Consider the following 12,833-nt stretch of genomic DNA (forward strand, 5'->3'; position numbering starts at 1 on the left):
CAGTTAGCCTTGACTGCTACCTGACTTAGAGATGTTTCAAGCCTAAAACCACACCTCTAGGTAGCCCCTACTTGGGCTATTTCCCAGTGAATTATGGGCAATATGCCTGCACAGCTGACATTAAAAGTGTATGTTCCTTTAAGCACTGACCACTCCTCAACTTCTCCCTAATCCCACCCTTACTCACCTAGTTAGCATAATTGACATCTGATTTACTGTCTTGACTCCTTAAAACTATACCTGTGACTTCTTTAAATTTGCAGGTTCCCTGCATAACAATAAACTTTTACAATCCTGACTTCAAGATTGCTTGGGCCTACTGAATTTATTCCAGACTGCACAGCAGGGACTCTGGTCCTCAGAGCCCCTGTAAAACCTATTGCCATCCCCCCCATCATGACCATTTTGGTGAAAACTATGTGACCATTTTAATGATAAGCTGTTGTGAATACTATATTGTGATTTTCTGTGATAAGTTGTAACATTGTAAATGCTATACCTTGATTTTCTGTGGATGTTTTGCTTTGATTTGTTATGGAATAGAGTGTTCACTATACTGTGTAATTAAAAACCGCTCACAGTAGCAATCCTCTGGAAAGCTGCTTGTGCATGGCATTACAGCTTTCCACAGTGCTCACAGCTCTAAGAGGGATCCAAAATGAGAACACTAGACTCTCACTATATTCAACAATGATGGCATGTGTGATAGTAATGGCAATTAAAGATTCCCCTGTATTGGCTTGGTTTTCAGATTGATTGTGTTAAAACCCAGAGCTTGTTAATCCCACCTATGGGATGGACTAGTTGATGTGAAAAGAAAGTCCTGAACTGGGAGGAGCTGGTGACATAGATTTGCAGAGACAAGAGAGAGAGGCAGAAGGATCTTTTTGGAAGCGGCACCCACGTGGAGGCAGAGAGAGACTGAGAAGGATTGCTGAGAGCCACTTTGAATCGCCCTGGACTTTTGAGACCTGCCCCCTGAGCTGCCAAGGACTGAGGAGACATGGCTGTTTTGCTGGTACTTTGTCTGTCTGTTTTGATGTTGTTCTGCCAGATTTGTCCACTGGTGAAAGACAGTCCTTTTGTTGAAGAAGTTCTGGAACCTGGCTGTTCGCTAAGAAGCCCTGAGACTGTCCAGCAGACAGAGAGTGAATACTGTCCACTGGTGAAGGACAGTGCTGTTGTTGCAGGAGTCTGAAGACTGTCCTGCAGACAGAGTGAATACTGTCCACTGGTGAAGGGCAGTGCTGTTGTTGCAGGGGTCTGGAGACTGTCATAGGTGCTCTCCATTTTATTCAGTGACAAACCAAGAACAGAGAAGATCAAAACATGACATCATTCCAAATACAGCATTTACTAAGCTGTGATTAAATAATCTCCAAGTACTACCCCACCCCAGGACCTTCCAATCATTCAATCAATTACAAAGTCTCTGTTCTAAATACTTCTCCACCCCTAGGCTATACCTTCATTTGGTCCATCACAAAGTACAAAAAGGTCAAAAGTTCCCCACCCCTGGATCACAATTGAATCTACCCCAGAGTTACATCAAGTTTAAGCACAGCACTTAATACCCAAATGGAGGTCTTTTCTTCATCTTGACACAAGGCAAGTTCTCAGCAATCTTAGTTCCTGGGGAGACAAGGCTTAGCAAGGCCACAAGATACATTGCCAGTCTCTTCACTAATTCATCCTCTGTCTGTAGAACAGTCCTAGAACCCCTGAAAACATCAGCAAAACCCTCTCCCAGGATTTCTGTAAACATACAACAAGAAAATCCTTCTTCAGGGCTTCTGAACCAACAGAAAGGTTCCCAGACCCCTGCAACAACAGCACTGCCCTTCACCAGTGGACAGTATTCACTCTGTCTGCAGGACAGTCTCCAGACCCCTGCAACAACAGCACTGTCCTTCACCAGTGGACAGTATTCACTCTCTGTCTGCAGGACAGTCTCAGGGCTTCTTAGCGAACAGACAGGTTCCAGAACTTCTTCAACAAAAGGACTGTCTTTCACCAGTGGACAAATCTGGCAGAACAACATCAAAACAGACAGACAAAGTACCAGCAAAACAGCCATGTCTCCTCAGTCCTTGGCAGCTCAGGGGGCAGGTCTCAAAAGTCCAGGGCGATTCAAAGTGGCTCTCAGCAATCCTTCTCAGTCTCTCTCTGCCTCCACATGGGTGCCACTTCCAAAAAGGTCCTTCTGCCTCTCTCTCTTGTCTCTGCAAATCTATGTCACCAGCTCCTCCCAGTTCAGGACTTTCTTTTCACATCAACTAGTCCATCCCACAGGTGGGATTAACAAACTCTGGGTTTTAACACAATCAATTTGAAAACCAAGCCAATACAGGGGAATCTTTAATTGCCATTACTATCACAGCATGTACCATGTGGATGTCAAAATATTATCTGGTCTATTTACATACAACTTCTCATTTCTCCCTGTATGGACAGTTAGGTGACCCCATGGATAGAGTTACCAGGTCTGGATTCAAGAAAACTTTTCTTCTTGAGTTCAAATCTGGCCTCTGATACTTACCAATTGTATGCCCTAGGCAAGTGACTTAGCCTTGTTTGTAAAATGAGCTGGAAAAGGAAATGGGGAACCACCTCAGTATCTCTGCCAAGAAAATCCCAAATAAGGTTACAAATAGCCAGCCAGGACTGAAACAACTCAACAACAAAAATCTCTCTCTAAGGTTTTAGGCCACATGTGGTTGATAAGATCAACAAAATTCTCTCCCAACTAGGTTTGAAGTTGGGGTATCATCAAAAGATAATTTTACACATTTCTACAATGATTTAAAAACATAAAGTAGATACCGTGTTTCTCCGATAATAAGACACTGTCTTATTAATTTTCTTGGACAGAAAAACACCAGAGGGCTTATTTTCAAGGGAGGGCTTATTTTAATGAACATTGACAGCAATTTTAATAAACAGGTAAATGTGAACAAAAAAATGTACCTTTATTCAATAATGAATTCAATAAAGAACAGGATGACGCGCTCAATGCTGCAGCTCTGATTGGATGCAGCTCGGAGTGCGGCGTGCATTTCACCCAGGGGGGGGGGGGAGACGGCGCATACAGAGGGTACCGTAATGTAGCGTGTAGCACGGGGGATCACCTTCACTACAGTAGCAATCTCAATAGGGCTTATTTTCAGGGGAGGGCTTATTTTAGAGGAATCTTACACAGTAAGGGGAGGGCTTATTTTCGGGATAGGTCTTATTATCGGGGAAACATGGTAGGCCATGTTAACACTTGTTTCCTTAAGGATATCATTTACAAGCTGATCCTGAAGGATCATTGCATTGCTAAATATATTCAAGTTGTTTATACCAATCCTACAAGTTGGTAAAATGTAAATAGTTAAATGTTAATTACTTGAATCTATTTGAAGGGACACCGTCAACACTCAGTGTTACAGTATACAACAGAGAAAATAAAAATGTGATAAAATTAGAGATGACTTAATGAAACATTTGGCTTGAGCATATACTACTGTTGAAATAGTGGGTCATATTGATGAGACAAAGACCAATCACTAAATGTTACAGAAGGGCTGGTACTAAGTTCTGAAGATATAATACAAGATTTTTTGATAGGCCATCCTGAAAAGAATATGAAATCAAATATTACTGAGACAGCTGAAGACTATATTTCAGTTTTTTTAGAACTAAGGTATATTACTGAAAAGGGCTTAGTTCTCTAGGAGAACAAAGCCATAATTCATTTACTACAAGGGGACCTAGAAATCAGAACTATGAAAATGACCTGATTACACTTTTACCTTGGTGAAGTAAAGCCACATCACCTTTGGATAAATATAAAAACTAAAAATATATATTAACTCACAGAAACATTGGTGTAGCAATTATGTATGTTACTTTGCTATATAGTAAAGTTTTTATCAATTAACTCAATTTTATTTTGGAGTAACATAAAACCATAATATATTTAAGCAAACCTTGTCTTGAAGGGAGTAAATCTTCATTTTAACCATGCAGCAGAGAACTACTTCTGGGCTTTCATTTCAGTGAATGAACTTGAACTTTTTGGCTACCTTGACAATACCCAGTGTCTGGAATTGTTCCAATTCTACTTTTGTGTTCACATTACAAATATCCATTTTAAAATCTTATTAAGACACTTGTATTGTTCTATACCAACTTTTGCTTGGCACTTTGAATTAACTTAAATTATCTCTGTTCCTGTGAGGTTATTTAACACAAAACTAATAACAAGGCAAAACCAAAAGCAAATGTAGAGGCCTACATCTTCATTGCCTCTCTGGCTTGGCTTATTCTGAGCAGCTCAATTGAGTAACTTTTTTTTTTTAAGGCATTATGAAATAGAGGGCATATGTGTGAAACATTTCAAAAGCCCATGGTAACCCAGAAATCATTCTCAGTCTGTGCCATGAAGTATTTGGTCTTAGGAAAGACCTTTCTTTTCTTGACTTCAGTTTTTTCAAATTCTACAAGGAAGGGATTTGACAAGCTGGGCTCTAATGTCCTGGCTGCTCTAATATGCTATAAATTAATATAGCATTTCTTACTCCCTTTTCTAGTTGTATGGATAGTTTGTAGAGATAATCCAATGCTCCCTTTGGATAGGTTTTCCAGTACTCAGTGTATTACTATATTTGTTCTTCACATGCCAAAATATTTAACTTATCAGAAGGATCAACAATATTAAAAAACTAATGCTTGGTGTGATAGTATTAATATCTACCAGTGTTCTCCTTATGAATTCAGTCTACTCTCTCTTCCATGCCCTTTAAGTAACAGGGATTCTTTTTCCAGAAAAAGAGACAAAGTTTTCATTAAGACCTGATTGACCCCTGCTTTCCTTGATGATTTTCTTTTTTTTTTTTTTGGAGGGCAATTGGGGTTAAGTGACTTGTCCAAGGTCACATGGCTAGTTTTTGTGTTAAGTGTCTGAGGTTGGATTTGAACTCAGATCCTCCTGACTCCAGGGCTGGTGCTTTATTCATTGTGTCACCTCGCTGCCCCTACCCCTGCTTTCCTTTAATACAGATTCCTTGTCACCTAAAAATCTCACCCACTGGACTCTCAGACTTGGTGGGTACCTGAGAAGTTCCCCCTCTAGCTGCTTGGCTTACCAGACACAATTCCATAATGAAGCAAGGGGAGTATCATCTATCCAAACTGAAGTTAACTGTAATTATATCCTTGTTGCATATCCATGCTGTGCATGACAAAATAAAATTCCTTTTGTTAACTTCTCCATAACTTGAGAGTACCTGCTTTCATCTCTGGATTTGAATCAGAACTAACAGGGTGCTCTCCTTAGGCCTTCTCTAAAAACTTGGATCTACCAGTCTCATAGCACATGATATTTTAAAGGTGAAAACAAGTCTTTCTGCTGCCATTTAAAAAAAATATCTAGTAATTACAGGCTTTTCATCAAATATATAACTGATTATTTTAGAATTTAGAAAATTCAGTTATAGCTCCTAAGTAGATGATGTATATGAGGAAAGATAAGATATAATTTATGATGTTTAAGAATGACAAATTCTCTTGCACTGGACAAACTTAAAAAATACATTTCCTTTTATACACATGTATACACAAATACATACATACATATACACGTAAATATATGTATAAACGTGTGTGTATTTATGTATATAGGTACACATATGTATATATGCATATATAATATATACGTATTTCAGTGGGAAACTATTGTACCCCAGACATGACAATTATTAAAACCTAATTTTCCCCACAAAAGGGAAAAGAGCCTTTAATATCACTTAGTTTTAATACTATTTTTTTCTTCCCTTTAACTAGTATGGTATTTCAGAAGAAAAAAAACGAGAAATCTATGTTAAGATGAAATTTATAGAACAACTACGCAAAGAATTATCACAATTATGTATAATGTACAATACTGTAAAAATATATCATGATCTGGAATTTTATTCATAGTAATACATAGATATAAAGTGCAAAAATATGTTTCTACATAGGAAAGATAAGTGACTGCTTTAGTTGAAAATGCTACCAGTATGACCTAGTCAAGAAAAACAGTAGGAAAAAAAAAAGATGAGGATGATGAAGATGTAATAAGATATCTGGTTAAAATAGGATAGATCCTGGCACTTTTGGTTACAAGGACTGAGTGCCCTCCTAAATCACACCATGGCCTAAGATTATCCTATCACAACTAATCAGTTACATATCTCAATTTTCCCCACAATTGGGCTAATAGGTGAGGGGTGGGTACATTTTCCTATTTGTCTGAAGCATGGATATAAACTTTCAGTTTTAAAGCCCAGTAGTGTCTGTGCTAAGTCCAGCATCCATAAGGGGAGCCTTGAGGAGGATGGGATAGAAGGGGAGTGAGAATGAACAATCTTAAAGAGAATGAGAATGGGCTCAGCTCAGTAATGGTCAAAGGTCAAAGCTCCTATGCTGCTTAGTGGTTAGATAGGACCACTGGGCTGTGAGTTGTTGCTATACTTCCAGCTTTGGACCAAAACATACTTGCAATGTTAAAAGGAAGAGCAATGATATTCCTGTAGCATTATTAGACAGATGAGTTTTCAGGTTTTAACCACATATTGTCTCTTATGATATCAATACTCCATAGTACAGACTCCTTAAAATTCCTTTTTATAATACAAAATAAAATAGCTGGCCGGTTTTTTGTAAAGCGGTGAGTATGCCTTAATTGCAGACATTATACACTACACATTACTGAGCAGTAAGAACATAGTAACACTACAGGATACAACAGAAAACTAATTAACTTGCACTAACACAGCTACCTTATGCCTAGAAAAAGGCAGTTGACTCATGTCACCACAGCATATTGCAGTTTCCCTCCTTGTATTTATTTTTGTAAGTATTGACTTAAAGACCTTAAAAAAGTTCCATTGAGAATGATCATGTTCTGTTTATTTCCTACAGCTTGTCTGAATATGCTTTATGATAAATTCAAGGTCTTATGCCTACACATGAAAGTATTGTCAAATAAGTCCCGTTAATTGTGAATGTGGTTCATTAAGCAGCAGGGTCTCATAAAATAAACAAGCTCCCATTCTAATAAGAGACAGGATGTTCAGCTCTTTTAAATGCTTTGCCAAATGGGGATTTTATCGTTTCCGTCAGTTTCATTTATTAGCTATACATCCCCAAGGGAGAGAGCCAGCAGAGCATAGTAGATAGAGAGCTAGCCTCCAAACCAGAAAGACCTGGGCTAAAGTCCCATTTTGACACATACTGGCTTCACCCCTGGGCAAATCACTTAACCTCTCAGTACTCTAGGTAACATTCTAAGTTATGGAGGTGTCTACCTGCTTTGGTAGTGGGAATTACCTCAATTAACTTGTATAAATCTAGTCTTGATAAGTCCCATTCCCAATAATGATTTGAATTTGTATAGCACTTTAAAGCTTGAAGAGCACTTTCCAAATATTACTCCACCCCCCACCCCTATCCCATTTTACAGATTAGTAAGATGAAGCAGACATAAAGTCTATGGATAATGAACTATGTGACATTTCTGGCTTACTCCCAATAGCACTGCCATTTGCAGATTAGTAAAAAGAAGCAGAGGCTAAGTAACTTGCCCATAGTCACAAAGCTGTTAAATGTCTGAGGCTGGGATTTGAACTAAAGTCCTTCTGACTTCAAGTCAAGTACTCTATTCACTGTTCCACCTAGCTGCCTTTAAATAGTATTTGTTGATAAAGAAAAAACAAGCTGCCCGATGCATAGTGTTGGATCCAACAGAAACTTGAGGTCAAATCCTGCTTCTGACCTTTAATTGGGTGATCATTAGCAAGTCACTTTACTTCTGGAACTTTAGTTTTCTTATCTGTAAAATCTTTTTTACTAATAACTGTATTACTTACTTTACTTGTATTTTAAACATCAGATGAGCTAAACTATGTTACATGCTTTTAAACAACTTAAAGTACTATACACGGTGTACTCATAATCTTTGTACCATTTTTTTTGGAGGGGGAAGGGCAGGGTTATTGGGGATAAGTGACTTCTCCAAGGTCACACAGCTAGTTAAGTGTCAAGTGTCTGAGGCCGGATTTGAACTCAGGTCCTCCTGACTCCCGGGATGGTGCTCTATTCATCGCACCACCTAGCTGCCTTCTTTGTACCATTTTAAGAAAACTGCTTATTTTTCCTTAAATTAAAAAAAATATAAATGTTAGCTAATATTATTTTTCATTATTGCTTATTATTATTGCTGTTACTGTTGTTATTACAAATCTACAAGCACTTAATAATCAAAATTCTGGCTACTTCATATGGCTAGCATGTTAAATGATTCTTTTTCTTTCACCTATCATTACTATGGTAGTCACAAAAACTCCCTATAACTTCAAACCACTTAATTTGGTTGTGATTACTTGAATCATTAATGCTAAAAACAGGTTTAAACTCAATGATCTCCCAAAAGGGTCCCTAGAGTACCCTTTGAACACTACTGGCCTAGAGCAATGACAGATTAAGTGACTAGCTTAAAAAACCACTTGAACCCAGTTCAAGTGGGTCTTCCTGACTATGAGGCTGTATTCATTCATTTCAATTGTGTTTGACTTCTTGTGACTCCAACTGAGGTTTTATTGGCAAAGATACTGTAGTGGAATGGTTTGTCATTTCCTTCTCCAGCTCTTTTGATAGTTGAAGAAACTTAAGTACCAGTATCTGGGGCTGAATTTGAACTCAGGTCTTCCTGTCTCCAGGGTTGGTATTCTATTAATTGTGCCTACTTAGTTGCATTCAACAGCTCTCTGAGGCTCTTTTCCATATCACATGGCTTCTATATGTAAGAATGTTAAATGAAATAAAACAAGAGGATAATGGAAATAACAGATGAATTTTAAGAACCTCCACCCATGTTGCAGGCAATGAAATCTCATTAAAAAAAGAAAAAAAATATATATATATGGAGGGGAAAGGCAAGGCAATTGGGGTTAAGTGACTTGCCCAAGGTCACACGACTAATAAGCATGATTAAGTGTCTAAGGCCAAATTTGAACTCAGGTCCTCCTGACACCAGGGCCAGTGCTCGATTCACTGTGCCACTTAGCTGCTCCTCTCATCAAAAATATTAAAACATGGAGGTTAATCACTTATGGAGACCAATATTGAAAAAAACAAAATAAAACTAGCTGATTAGTATGTCCTATGGAGGGGATAGTTTGACACATTCTTTTCATTATTCTTCATGCTTTTCTGAAGTATATGAAAGGTTTTACACCCTTTAGTTTTAGAAAAATGACGAATGGAAGAAAGAGTTCAGCCTAAAGGGTGTGCTTTACACATATGGTTTGAACTGCCCAGAAAGAATTATGTAATTTTCCATGTAGCTTTGTCAACCCCCCACAGGGAGATGTGCTAGTGGAAGAAGAAAAACACAGAACCATAATGGAGTAGAAGAATTTGCCAGATTTGGGTTTCTCTTCTCAGGTGATGCACATGAGCTCTAGGACAGACATTTCATTTCCAAAAGGTAACAATGATGGATAATACTGTTTATGTGAAATATAGACAGAGGCTTTGTTGCCTTTGAATTCACTGATGATTTTTGATATACATATATGAGAGACTATAAACCCTCAACAACACTGTGAAGTGGGTGCTACAAATGTTATCCCCATTTTACAAATGAGAAAATTGAAGCTCATTGAGATTAGGTAATTTGCCCATGGTTCCGCAGCTGGTAAATAGAAGAGATGAAATTACAGAGATCCAAGTTCAAATCCCATGTATTGTACCCTCTCCATTATGCCATCTTTTCTCTAATAAAAATAAAATCTATTCCCTGGTTGGTGACTTCATAAATTTCATAGCACCCGTGACTTAGGAAAAACTTAACATTTTGCTGAATTAGTTATCTTATAGCTGCTGAATGCCATTTATCCTGTCTTTTGCTATCTTTCAGTAGGCCAGATTTACGTTGCATTTCTTTAAATTTATTCTTCACTGAATCTTGCTCTTTGAGCAAAAAAAAGGAAAGGAAGATATGGGTTCAAATCCTGCCAGTGACACATAATGATATTAATGGAGACCCATTCAACTTCTCAGGCTTCCAGGCTACTCTCAGAGACTAAGTGACAGATGGGTTGCTGATTTATCTGTGTGTGTACATCACACACACACACACATATACATATATATGTGTGTGTGTATATATATATTAATACGTAGTTAGTGTGGTGTGTCTATATAGGTAGTGATATGGATGTATGTCAATCTGGCAAGAATGTGTAAGCTTAGCCATTGGTAAGGTCAGGTTTTAAAAAATCTATTTCCATGGGGGTGGCTAGGTGGCACAGTGAACAGAGCACTGGCCCTGGAGTCAGGAGAACCTGAGTTCAAATCCAGCCTCAGACATTTAATACTTACTAGCCATGTGACCTTGGGCAAGTCACTTAACGCCAATTGCCCTGCCTTCTGCCCTCTAAAAAAAAAATCTATTTTCACATTATTCATCATATAGAACAAATATCCATTACTCTTCAATGAATCCAAAAGTCAACTTATGATTCAAAAGGACATTATTGATAACATTATATAGCAGTCAGTCAAAAATAAACTTCTGCCAGCCCTGGGAAAGAATGAGATGTTTGTCACTTGCTATGATTAGCTTTATCTAACCTTTTTAGTTAAACATTGAAAATAAAACACGAGTTATTTCTCAGCGCTTTATTAAGGAAAAACTAATGCATGATGGTATTTAAAAAATGGCAGCTTGGTAGCTTGGTAGCAGAGTGGATAGAGTGCCAGACCTAGAGTCAAGGAGATATGAGTTCAAATTTGGCCTCAGTCACTTGTTGTATGACACTAGGCAAGTCACTAAACTCAGTTTACCTCATTTTCCTCATCTGTAAATGAGTTGGAAAAGGAAATGCCAAGCCACTCCAGTATCTTTGCCAAGAAAACCCTAAATGGGGTCATTCAGAATCAGACAGGACCAAAAAATGACTAAACAACAATGCACACACCTTTACATAGTAGAGCTCTTTGAAAATATCTACAATTAGGATGATAAGTCCAAAGTCTTTAATGTTTTTGTTGCATTGGACTAAGGTTTTAATGTTGAAGTTTAGAATAGAATTTATAATCAAGTATCTAAATGGTATAGAATTTTATTTTTATTGCCATCTCCTCAGGATTCCCTTTCCTGTCTATTATGTAATACTAAATTGGAATATCCTGAATTTCTTTGACTTTGGAAAATCCATGCTAATTGGGTATGTTGTACAGGATCATACCTAGAGCTGGAAGAGATCTCATAGAATCTGCTGTCATTTTACATATGAGGAATCCAAAACCCATGGTATGTGAGTGGCCTGCATAAGACCATACAGGCAGCAAATATTAGAAGTGGGCTTTGAGCCCAGGGTCTCTGATTACAGTACTAAGTACAGTACTAGAGTACTAAGGCTCTTTCCAGTGTTCCTTGATGCTCAAATCATTACATGAGATGTTGGATGCTTGCTATGAGAATGGGAATCTGAAGATCTTCCCTGCCCCTTGGCCCTTTGATAGACTTAAGTGACTCTGAGACCCTTTCCTGATTTGATAATATATTCTATCCCTTAATAGGCTGAATGTGGTCACATGTTTTTCAGGAATGCCCATACCTTGATACTTTCTGATTGGGCAGTGGGTCAAGAGGGTTGTGACATTCTCTGAGCCAGGAGAAGGCTGTTTTGGGGCTCACTTTGAGAAGAGTTTTGTAATTTGACCAGATGAGACTCTGGGCAGCTGTTGAGCCCCCCTGGCTTTGAAAACCCAGATGTTGGTGCTTCCCTCTCTGGTAACTGAATAGGTATGGATGTAATAATGATCAGACAGTTGGAAGCCTGTCTGCTGATGTTTCTCTGTATTTATTGTCTGCTTGTAACTTGTAACTTGTTTGTATTCTCTGAAGTTCAGGGTGCTGACCTTTTTCCCCTCAACTAGGTAGATGATATATGTTTGATTAAAGCAAGATTTTTTTGCGGGGGGGGGGGGGGAGAGGGCAATTGGGGTTAAGTAACTTGCCCAAGGTTACATGGCTAGTTTTTTTGTTTGTTTTGTGTGTGTGTGTGTGGGTGTTAAGTGTTTGAGGCCGGAACCAAACTCAGGTCCTCCTGACTCCGGGGCCAGTGCCTTACTCATTGTGCCACCTAGCCACCCTAAAGCAAGATTGTTAACCCATTTTGAGTTGCTTTCCTTTAGAAAAGCAGATCTAAGAACCTATGTTGGCAGCCATCCTGGGTATGCTAGGATGCTTGCTGCTACAATATGCAATAAGTAGGAGGCTTGTTTTTCAGGAATGCCCACACCTTGTTACTTTGTGATTGAGCAGTGTATCAAGAGGGTTGTGACATTTTCTGACCCAGGAGAAGGCTACATATACCCTGATGTGAGGTTTTACTTTGGGGCTTGCTTTGGAAAGAGTTGTGTGATTTGGCCAGATGAGACTCTGGGCAGCCATTAAGACCCTGGCTTTGAAAACCGAGATGTTGGTGCTTCCCTGTCTGGTAACTAGGTATGGATGCAATGGTCAGACAGCTGGAAGCCCTGTCATATTAACTTTTATCTTTATGCCACAATTATCTTGTGGGGGCAGGAAAAGAAAATACTCTTCCCACTTCAGAATGAGCCCTTTCTTGGGACCAACAAAAAATTTTGCTCAGTTTAAGCAAAAAAACAAAACAAAACCATGATTCTTTGTCTACATCTGACACTATAAACATTATGCCTTAGAGTCCTTCACCTCTTTTCTGTGAGGAGGCAGTTATGTTTTATTATCTATTCTCCAAAATCATCCTTTTTTA

The 12,833-nt window shown here is 38.5% G+C and overlaps 1 protein-coding gene across 10 annotated transcripts in view; it reads right to left on the minus strand.

The window, feature by feature from the left end:
- Positions 1-12,833, minus strand: part of DMD (dystrophin) — a 2,504,498-nt gene that overhangs the window by 1,228,527 nt on the left and 1,263,138 nt on the right. The gene's annotated exons all lie outside the window — the stretch shown is intronic.

The sequence above is a fragment of the Petaurus breviceps genome, unplaced genomic scaffold, assembly GCF_028583685.1.
Source record: "Petaurus breviceps papuanus isolate PSGF00001 unplaced genomic scaffold, PetGlider_PUasm1.0 90603, whole genome shotgun sequence".
NCBI lineage: Eukaryota > Metazoa > Chordata > Mammalia > Diprotodontia > Petauridae > Petaurus > Petaurus breviceps.